This window comes from Triticum urartu, chromosome 6A (genome assembly GCF_056163025.1).
Source record: "Triticum urartu cultivar PI428250 chromosome 6A, HENAU_Tu73, whole genome shotgun sequence".
In the NCBI taxonomy this organism is placed as follows: Eukaryota; Viridiplantae; Streptophyta; class Magnoliopsida; order Poales; family Poaceae; genus Triticum; species Triticum urartu.
In genome coordinates this window covers 604,684,147-604,694,988 of record NC_141878.1, presented here as the reverse complement: position 1 = coordinate 604,694,988, position 10,842 = coordinate 604,684,147, and the positions used below count along the sequence as shown (strand labels likewise).

Genomic DNA, 10,842 nt, shown 5'->3' with positions numbered 1-10,842 from the left:
CTGAGGCCCTCTGTAGTTTGTCTTCCTCGGATTTGACGACTCGTGGAGTGGCGGTTTGGCACGCGTCAGCTGGGCTCCTCGGCTAGTACAATGTTGTTTGCCAGCAAAACAATGTGCACAGAATTTTAAGGATATACCTTTCAAATCAGGAAGGTACTCCATGTGAGCAAGAGTATGCATACCCTTCTCACTCATATGCCCAAGCCTTTTGTGCCACAATACAACCGAAGTGTCTTTTTCAGCAATGTTCAACACCTCATTGCACAACTTGGTTTTAGTCACATAGAGATTACCTTGCTTAGTTCCTCGAGTCACAATCAAAGAGCCTTTGGTGAGCTTTCATTTTCCTTCACCAAAATAACTAGGATGTTTGATGTCATCAAGCTTGCCCACTGACAACAAGTTCAGCCTTATATCAGGAACATGCCTCACATCATCGAGCACCAATCTGCAACCTGTGTTTGTTTCAATGCATATAGAGCCCTTGCCAACAATTGTTGACGAACCACTATTTCCCATCCTCACTTGGCCAGTAACACCACTAGTGTAAGATGTGAAATACTCCTTGTGTGATGTGATGTGGAAGGACGCACCTGAATCCACAACCCAACTCATGGCATCATCACGAACAACTATAGAAATCTTCATCTTCAATGACTAGATAGTCTTCATCTGTTGCTGCCATCGCTGAACTGTTCTCAGCCTTTTGCTCGGTTTTCTTTGTGAGTTTCCCCTCTGCAAGCTCTCTTTTGTATTCCCTGCACTCGCTCTTTATGTGTCCCGGATTGCCATAATGAAAGCAAGTAATATATTTTCTCTGTTTTGACTTTGATCTCCCCCTAGATTTGTTGTTGCCTTGCTGAAATCCTGTATTGCTGCGTCCATGGTTCTCATTCTTTTCATGGGTTTCAGCCACATACGCATCAGAAGAAGAGGCATCACCCTTTTCCTTCTTTCTGTCTTCTTCATTCAGCATACTGTTCTTCACCATCTCCAAAGTCAGCTTCCCATCCGGAGCTGAATTGCTAAGTGACACAACAAGTGTGTTCCAACTATCAGGCATGGAACCCAGCAGCAACAATGCTTGCACCTCATCCTCAAAGTTGATCTTCATGACTGAAAGTTGATTTATATGGCATTGGAAGACATTCAAATGCTCAATCACGCTTGTGCCATCTCGGTACTCAAGCTTTGCAAGTCTTTTGATCACCGAGGCTTTTTTCATTGATGTCTTCCTCTCATATGTAGACTCGAACTTCTGCCACATCTCATAAGCATTTGTGTCATTTGGAACATGGTGGAAAATATTGTGGTTGATGTACAACCGAATCATACCTACTGCCTTTCTGTGCAACACTCTCCATTCTTCTTCCGTGACACCGGTGGGTATCTTATCTTTCACAATTGGCTCATACAAATCTTTGCAATAAAGGATGTCTTCCATCATGGGTTTCCATAATGACTAATTGGAGGAATCAAGTTTTATCATGCCACTTGTAGTAGCGCTTTCTTCCAAAGCCATTGTGAGCAGCTCTTCCAGCAACAATCAAGCAGCTGGAATTTGCAAACCTTCTAAGCAACCAAGGCTCTCATGCCACTCTGTTGGGAATTAGCACACTAATGCACTTGTGGTTAACTGAAAACTGCAGCGGAAACAAGGTAATCTCAGCACCACATCATGTACTAACTCAAGGATCGTTGCTTACCACGGAAGGAAACATACGCAGCAGCATATATGGAGGCAGAAAATGTTACTCAGCAGGCACGACACTCCTCAGCCTAGTGTCTTGTGGTAGGAGTAAGTTTCTGGACAGCAACAAGCATCAACAAAGAGACACCAGATTTTTACGTGGAAAACCCCCCAACTTGAGGGGGAAAACCACGGGCCGAAGCCACCCAAATCCTCTTCCATTATTATCAAATGTGGGATACAACAAGTTCTTCTCTAGATAGCACTAGAGGATCTCATACATCAAGATTTTTGAATCTTGGATGAACACAACAAGATTTGGGGCTCAAGAACTAGGGATTGGAGCAATCTCACCAAAGATGGTGGAACCGAAGCTTGTACTTCTTGGTTGGATAATCTGCTCATCAAATCCAAGCTTGTACTTCTTGCGATTGATGGATAACGTATTTCAATATAGTTCTCTTCATTCTCAATTGCTCTTGAATCAAATAGGACATGCTCCATGGTTGCTTGAAGGCACTCAAGTTCAATCTCTATTTGCCTCATCGTTGGTCTCTCCTCTCCGTTTAATTTCAAGCAGGATGCAGCTAGGCAAACTACTTCCTGGAGTTCACTACCTCCTTCCGCCACAACTTGTGAATCTAGTAGGTCAACTAGATTGTCTTGTTCAATAGTTTAACAAATTGCATAACAAGTCCATCGCCTTCAGAGGACCTATATGTGATTGGCATCTTCCTTGTAAGCAACTCAACAAGAAGAACTCCAAAGCTATAAACATCACTCATTTCTAATAGTTGTCCTGTGTAATAATACATAGGATCAAGATATCATATAGTCCCTTGCACTGCTGTTGCTATTATCCCCGTCTGGTCAATAGGAATGTACCTTGATGCACCGAAGTCGGATACCTTTGCTGTCAAGGCATCATCAAGAAGTATGTTGGAAGATTTGATATCTCTATGTATAACAGGGATTGAAACAGCAGAATGGAGGTATGCAATGGCTTTGCCTACTTCACCTGCGATCCTTAGCCTGTCTCTCCAAGATATTGATCTTGGTGATCCATGATGAAGATGCTCACTAAGGGTTCCATTAGAAATGAACTCATATGCTAGCAATGGGACTTCAGTCTCGAGACAACATCCATAAAGTTTCACAACATTCCTGTGATAATTTGTGATAGTATGGCAACCTCATTTAGGAACTCGTCAATATCTCTTTGAACAACAATATTTGACTTCTTGATGGCCACCACCTGTAGTTCTGACAATATACCTTTGTACACGGTACCATGGCCTCCTCCACCAACCTTACGAGAATGGTCAAAATTGTTTGTTGCCTTCTGTAGCTCCTTTAGAGGGATAATCATCCTCTCTCCAATATCAGACCTGTTGGATACTAGTTGTTGCAATAGCTGCCCACGATTTTGATTAAAGAACTTCATTGTTAGCTTCTCAGCTCTGTGATGCTTAAGCTTATGGATTATTAAGATTCCAACGAGAGCCAAAAGTATGAGGCAGGGGACAACAGAAACCGAGAGACCAATGATTAAACCTGCAAAATGAACATACATGTATATTTATTAATCTTCTTAAATTATATAGCAATTATATACATGTATATAAAGATTAATTTTCAGTGCATATACTACATTGACCACTGGACTAGCTGTTTGCTGCATATCTGCTAAAGTTGAGAATACTGTACATTTTTTTAATATTCACTATCGTTTCCTTTCTAAAGTTCAGACTGGACACAATGTGTGTAGATCACAATGTGTGTAGATCATGAACTTACTTATAATAGATATTTGTGTGGGTAATTAATAATTTTATATATCTCCCTGTTTCTAAGAACAAAGACACCACAAATGGTCGTAATTCTGTCAGCTAAGACATTTCTTTCAATGTTTGCCAAGTTCCCCAATAAAGACCCCCCATCGCTCTTTTAGGCACTTCCATATGTCATATGAGGACGATCCGCCAACTAACATTCAACCCAATTGGAAGTGCAGATTCCCCAAACCAATCTAGTAGAATATCCTCTCTGAGTTAGCGGCAATACCATGAGTTAAATGGTAACAAACACAACATTTGTTAGTAAGGGCATTTCGTGGCAGAGTAAGAGGAATATATACGATATATGTGTGAACCATAGTCAAACAACAATGACGATACTTAGATGAACAAACATTTTCCATACATCGATCAACTAGTTTTATTTATATGTTATATACAAAATGTTGGCAGGTCGCGGTGCTCACTTGTGTTCTTTATGGTCTTGACACAACCATCCGATTTGCTGGCATTTCCATGGTATCCTTGTGGACACCAGCCGTCGAATGATCCATTCTTATTGCTGCACTTGCCGAAACAGCCATTTACTTTTGGGTGCTTGCACTCGTCGATATCTACACGTATAACAAGGCTAACATTTCTCCACTTGACTTTAAAATAGCAAATTCGTAACTAGTTCAGAGGGTTCGATTGCATAACAGTTGACTTTCATGAGTTATCCTCGATAAGATGTACACAAATCACTTGACTAAACAAAGATAAAAACTATCACAAAATTATATATCCAGTAGAACAAAAAATCAATTCAATGCTAAACAAGAGGAAATGTTTCTTAGTAAGAACCACTCAATGATCATAAAAATTGTTTCTTACGATTGTTTGAACTCAAGAACTCGGTGATCACGACGACTGTGCATGATAACTAGACCTAATAACATGTGAGACCTATTTTAATGTTACTAACTAGTTTAGAGGATTCGATTGCTTAAATGGGCTACAGTCACTGCGACCTATTTTAATGTTAGTTTCTAAAAGAATGTAAAAATAAATATAGGATATTCCTGTATTACAAATAATTTGTACAAAAATAAAATACCTTTTTTGAAAGAATGTTCATGTGACTACAAAAAATATTCCCGTATTATAGAGAAAAATATTTCTATAAGTAAAATAATATTAATGAATTATAATAATGCTTGTATAATTTCAAACAATAAAAAATATATTTAATAAAATATAAGAATAATTTCTAAAAGTTTATATATTTTAATAAATTTTCGTATAATATTTTTAAAGTTTTCACGTTTTTATTCATGTAGTATATGAGAAAGTGTTTTTGTTGCTCCAGAGTGTGTTCACGTGTCTCAATAAAGTTTATGTGTTTCCAAAATACTTTTATATTTTTAAAAAATAATAAATAATTAAAAAGATGTATGTAAAAATAAGTAGAAGTAGTGAACTCATAGACTGCAGACCCTCAAATGCTAACTCTCAAATATTGTTTTAAAATATATGGACATTTTTATAATTCTTAAACATTTTTTAGCTATAGGAATATTTTTTAAATAACAGATGTATAATTTTATTAAATATCCTACAAACAATATGTTCATATTTATTAAATACATTAACACACATATTCTAATCTTATGTTTTACTGTGATTATACTTTGTGTATTTTTACAAATTTCTAAGGCATAAAAATAATAAACGAACATTTGGAAATAGGCCGTGGTGACTGCAACCCATTTAAGCCCCGTGTCCGTATATAAGGTATTAGGCCTAATTATGCTTAATAATGACAAACAACCTGAGCGGCCTTGGTAGCAATCAGAGCTATTGTAATTTGATGTGGTCGGTTTTCCTTTGTACTGTTTCCTGGCGGGCGGGGCCCAACAGTCATAGAGATGTATAGGCTCATTTTGGGGGAATTTTACGAAATTTTGTTTTAGTGTAGGGTGTTTCAATTCCGCCCAGTCACCGACAGTGGGCCTAGTGCCATGCTGTCATGCCACACGAGCGGCGTATATGGCTCTAGACGCGAATTGCACCATACGTGCATGCTCGTACCAGTTTTTGTATTCTTCAATTTTTGGCACCAAACTGCACATGTTGTGCAACTTCATGTACCACCGGTGTATTTACCTCTAGTTAGAATGAATCTGGTATTCGGCTGTAAACTAACATAAGTAGTTATTTAAAATGTTTTATATTACTCCCACTAATTCAAAATAAGTGTCGCAGTTTTGAACTAAGCTTAGTTCACCGAGGTAGTACCGTTTTCTTATCCAATCTATCTATTTGTCATGTAATAGATACTAGAATAGATTATATCTCGCGGATCAGAAACATATTTCCAAACAATGCAAGTTGGGTGTCGATATCAAACAACATAAACAGCACTAGGAGCAGGTAGACGGAGGACGGGAGGAGGACAGGAGGTTGCCTGTGGAAATCTGGCAAGTGGCGGCCGCATACAGGTATTATGGTTAAACGTTTGCTTTTTGTCATAATGAATACTTATAGCACTGATGAATTTATCAATGTAGACTATGTTTACTTATTGTCATAATCTGATCTGTAGGTTGTGATGATTCTTAAATTGCCAAAAGAGCCCTTGATAGAAATCACTCAGGTCTGCTTTTTATTGTGGAAACTCGTTGTATTGTATGTGTGAATTTATTTATACTCTCGGTCTCGGCGCACGGAGCCTACAACACGCCGAATGTTGCTGCTGCTGCTGTAAGCATTTGATTTGATTATGTTTTCACCTGTGGAGTATGTTGATAGAAGGACCAATCAGGAAAACACCCGAAATAAGTTTTAACTCGGGGAAGAGCATGAAGAGGATGTGCTCGCTTGGCGGCTTGTAGCGCATTTTGTGGTGGAGCAACATAGAAATCTTCGTTTCACCATTACTTTACTCTGATGGTTTATTTGCCATATGTTAGATTGGCGAGAGGTGAGGTACAAGGAGGGGGCGACGTTAAACTCAGTGCCAGTGGCGACGATGGTGAACAAGATGAGCTTGGGGCAGCGGCTGCCGCAACAATGCTGTACTCAGAGCCGATGCTATCCGAGCTCGACAATGCCAACATCTTAGTCCTTTTGCAGTCGTGTTCATCGACAAATAGTCCGTACAGTACCTTGGCGTCAACAACCATGGCCATGGTGATGGAGTCTTGCTGGCCGACAGCCTTGCTTCCATGCGCCGAGCAGTCTACTGATTTGAGATGACCGTGAGGACTGCTGGGCTGAAGGGGTTGAATGGTGTTCACCACATGTGGTGGCAACCTGGGTGAGCTACCCTTTGTTGGCCTTTTCTGCTACATCTAGCCTGGTTTTAGTGTTCTGACAGTAATTAGCAATGCTAAACTTGAGACCAAAAGAAGTTGTGAGAAGAAAGGAGTTGTAAGAAGTGTTCCTTACAAATTTACAGTAAACTGCTTGCACATTTTCATGTAGGTTGGCACTCATCTTGGAACCCAATTAGATGAAAATCAGTAGCAAAACACAATCTGCATAGTGGTAATCTAAGCCTAGAATCAAGGTTCATTTATATATTTCGAAGTGGTTCCATGATTTTATTTTCTGCGTACTATGTTTGCACTGTAACATATAACCTGGTATTTTAAGTGTGCGAGTTGATATGGGTTATAATTGAAACTTACATTGGTTCTACTGAATACAGAGAGTGGCTTCTACTGAATACAAAGAGTGGCTTCTAATTGTACTAAAATTTCTAAAGAGCTATAGTAACTTTATTATGTAGCAATCTGTTAATTAAGAAGTGATATCTCCCCCTTGCTTTGAAGTGAATGCAAATTTCGGGGTATGCTCTTATTCATTGCAAGCATCACTAAGCGCAACTTCTGGATCTTTAAATTAATCAAAAGAATACTGAAAAGTATATTTTCATTATTTTTCTACTCCCTTTGGTACGCCATGTCATATAAATGTGATGCAAATAGTTGTAGGTTCAGTTTTACATGCACCTCCGGCCCAAATCACAAGTGTCTATTTCAATATATTCCCTTTTTTTCTATTTTACAAAATACACTTGCCTCCATGGAAGTGGCATGTGTTATTCATGAGAATAGGTTTAGTTTGAGTTGATACCATATTTTTTTCTTTTCCATTGGCTAACAACATCTCCTTAATTTATAGGTATTCTGCCAGACCGTTTGATTTTCTTCATTGGAAGACTTATGTAATACTTGATGTCTTGTTTTAATAGAAACTTCATCTTTGCTTATAGTTTTGCTGGTGTTGTTCTGCGCCTGATTCCTTAATTCGGATAGAGTTTTAAAATTATGATACAATATGATAGCATTCTTTTGGGAATATCAAAAGAGTAACTTCAACTTCTCAGCACACATGCATTTCTGACTTCTCTTTGTGAACAGGAACATAAGAAAACCAAGAGTACCCATTGGTCAGATTAACACAAGTGATTTTTGCAAGGGAGACCAGGAGTACCCATTGGCCAGATTAACACAAGTGACTTTTTGTCCTGTTAAATGGTATGCATTTCATCAGCTATTGCTTATCACCATCGCTGGATGTAGTGATACTCCAATGGAAATGAAATGGTCAAAGTCGATAATTCTCACCATATGGCTTGATTACCGTAGAATTTACTACAAATCTTGACCTCCCTTGTGTTGCAGTAATTTCCTCAAGATTATCTTATTAGCATGTTATCGTTTTTACAACCTAACAAAATTAGGTGAATGGTTGAACTTCAGACTGCAATGGAGCTGAACGTGATGAACCGGAGGTGATCATTTTGGACCAGGCACGGATTATCTTCTATTAGGTATATAACATTGCAAAAAACATAATTGGGTATCAGTTGAATTGCTCGGATGTTGTGGTGGGAGGTCACAGGACATCTGAAGTTAGTGACATTGGGAATGAATTTGGCATACTTGAAGAAAAGTCATGAAAATTTGGAGTGGGGCTGGGAATAGCAACAGGAGTTTGTTGGACTTGGAGAAATCATGGCATATTCGGAGCAGGGGTGACAACATATCGAAGCGACGTCGCAATGACCAAAGACCAGTAGCCCAGGGCTTGCCATAGATTCATTTGTTGGTCCGTGGCAACGCACGGACATTCAACTAGTGTGTGTGTGTGTATAGAATATCCTACGCGCTGGCCTAATTAGGTGGGCGGGTCGCTCCAGTTCTCCCCACCGATTAGTTAGTTGATGGTAAAACTGGTTGAAAAACTAGTAACGGAATTAATTTGATTACCATAGTATGCGCGTACGCCCCGCTTCTCCGCCATCCCCGCTGATTAGTTAGTCGAGGGTAAAACTACTTGAAGAAATAGTAACAAGATTAATTTGATTACCATCATATGGCATTGGTCCACATATGCCCCACTTGGGAAGTTACTAATTATTGGCAGTAAAATGAATAGAATAGGCGATAATGGAAGAAAATACTTTACCAAACAAAGAACTACGGGTGGTTTAGTCCGTTAGCTCTTAAGTCTAGTAAAAAAATACTTTACCATCTGCATGCACCGGCCCAGTTTAACATTTTCGTTTCCTACACTAGTAAAAAAATTGGCAAACATAGTAACAGAACTAAAAGATTTACCATAAGTATTCCACCCCCTACACCCTGCACTCTCGTTTCGCACCCTAGTAAAAAGCCCGCTAAATAAGGTAACCAAATTAAAATATTTACCATCTGGATGACGTGGTGGGGTTAACTTGAGAATGGCTTAACTGAGCGGGCAACTGGGTGCGCTCAATGGGGCGGAGCGTAGGATAAAATACAATGTGCTCAGGCTCACTTTAGCAAGCCTCTTCTGTATTCCTGGGAGTATGTACTCCCATTCTTAATATACCTCATATACGCATTAATTATATCTCTTTAAATTCTCAATATACTTTATTAAATATTCTAAGATACCTCAATACGAGTTTTGTTGAAAAATATCATCTGTGATGTATTTTTTATAATATACATTTTTCACGTACAAACACATCAGTATATACGTAAACATTTAAAAATATGTAGACTCACATGAATTTTTTCATGAAACTCATTTTGGGGTATCTAATAATTACTAATGAAGTATATTAAAAATAATAAAGTGGTATAAAAGATTCATCTATGTGGTATATGAGAAGCGGAAGTACGTACTCCCAGGAGTACACAACCATTTTCTTATATATATATATATATATATATATAGAGAGAGAGAGAGAGAGAGTGTACAAAACACACTCTGCATAAAACATTTGAAAAATGTTGAACAAGCATTTGGAAAATGTTAAATGTGTATAGAGAAAATGTTTGTCATGTATTATGAAAATTGTATACAAAAAATAGAATTTGTATGAAACAAATTGGTCATGTATTTAAAAATTGTAATCAACAATTTGAAAAAAATGTGGAACAATTATTTGCAAAATGGTAATAAAGCATTTAAAAATGTGAAATGTGTATAGAAAAAATGTGGACCATGTATTAATGAAATGATGAAAAAATGGGGATCATGTGTATACAAATGTTAATCAAGAATTTAAAAAAAATTGAGCAAGTATTTGAAAAATGTTAATGAAGCATTTAGAAAATGATAAATTTGTATAGGAAAAATGTTGACCATGTATTAAAAAAATGCTAAATGTGTATCGAATTGTATTTGAAAAATGTTTAATGTGTATAAAAATGTTCATCATGCATTAAACAAATCATAAACTTGTATTTTAGAAAATTGAAATCAAGCATTTGATAAAAAAATATCGAATATGTACAGAAAAATGTTGACCTTGTACTACATAAATGTTAACCAGGTAGTTGAAAATTGTTAATAAAGAATTTAAAAAATGTTAAATATTTTATAAAATAATGTATTTGATTACATTTGGTCCTATCTCTCATTTGCTTTGCTTTTCCTTTAAATGTGCGCTAACAGACCAGCCCTTTACTGTGGAATTTGATGGCCGGAGATACTTCTGTCTTGCTTAATGCGAGATATAGTTTTGCAGTCCGTGCGTGCTTTTGGTGGACCCGTGTTATGCGTATGGGCCAACAATTATTAATACTAGTTACTAGATGAAACCCCGCACGTTGTTGCGGGAATATGTTGCTATGAGATTTGGAATAATATGACAAATAAAATTGAAAATACAAATGAGTAGAATTATTGGTATTAAAAAGAAAAGATAGGTGCCGACACGTGGGCGTCCACTCCAGTCCAGTTCAGTCCAAGGGCGACATTAAGAGCATCTCTAGTGGAACGTGTAAATTTGGACGTGTATATCTTCATATACACGTCCATATACACCTTGCTAAATTATACACCTCCCAGCTTTTCAGTGGAACGTGTAAATTA

At 37.7% G+C, this 10,842-nt stretch overlaps 1 pseudogene; it reads right to left on the bottom strand.

Annotated features, from left to right (window-relative positions):
• Positions 1-339: 339 nt before the first annotated feature.
• On the bottom strand, positions 340-8,778 carry LOC125530744 (wall-associated receptor kinase 3-like; annotated as a pseudogene).
• Positions 8,779-10,842: the final 2,064 nt, after the last annotated feature.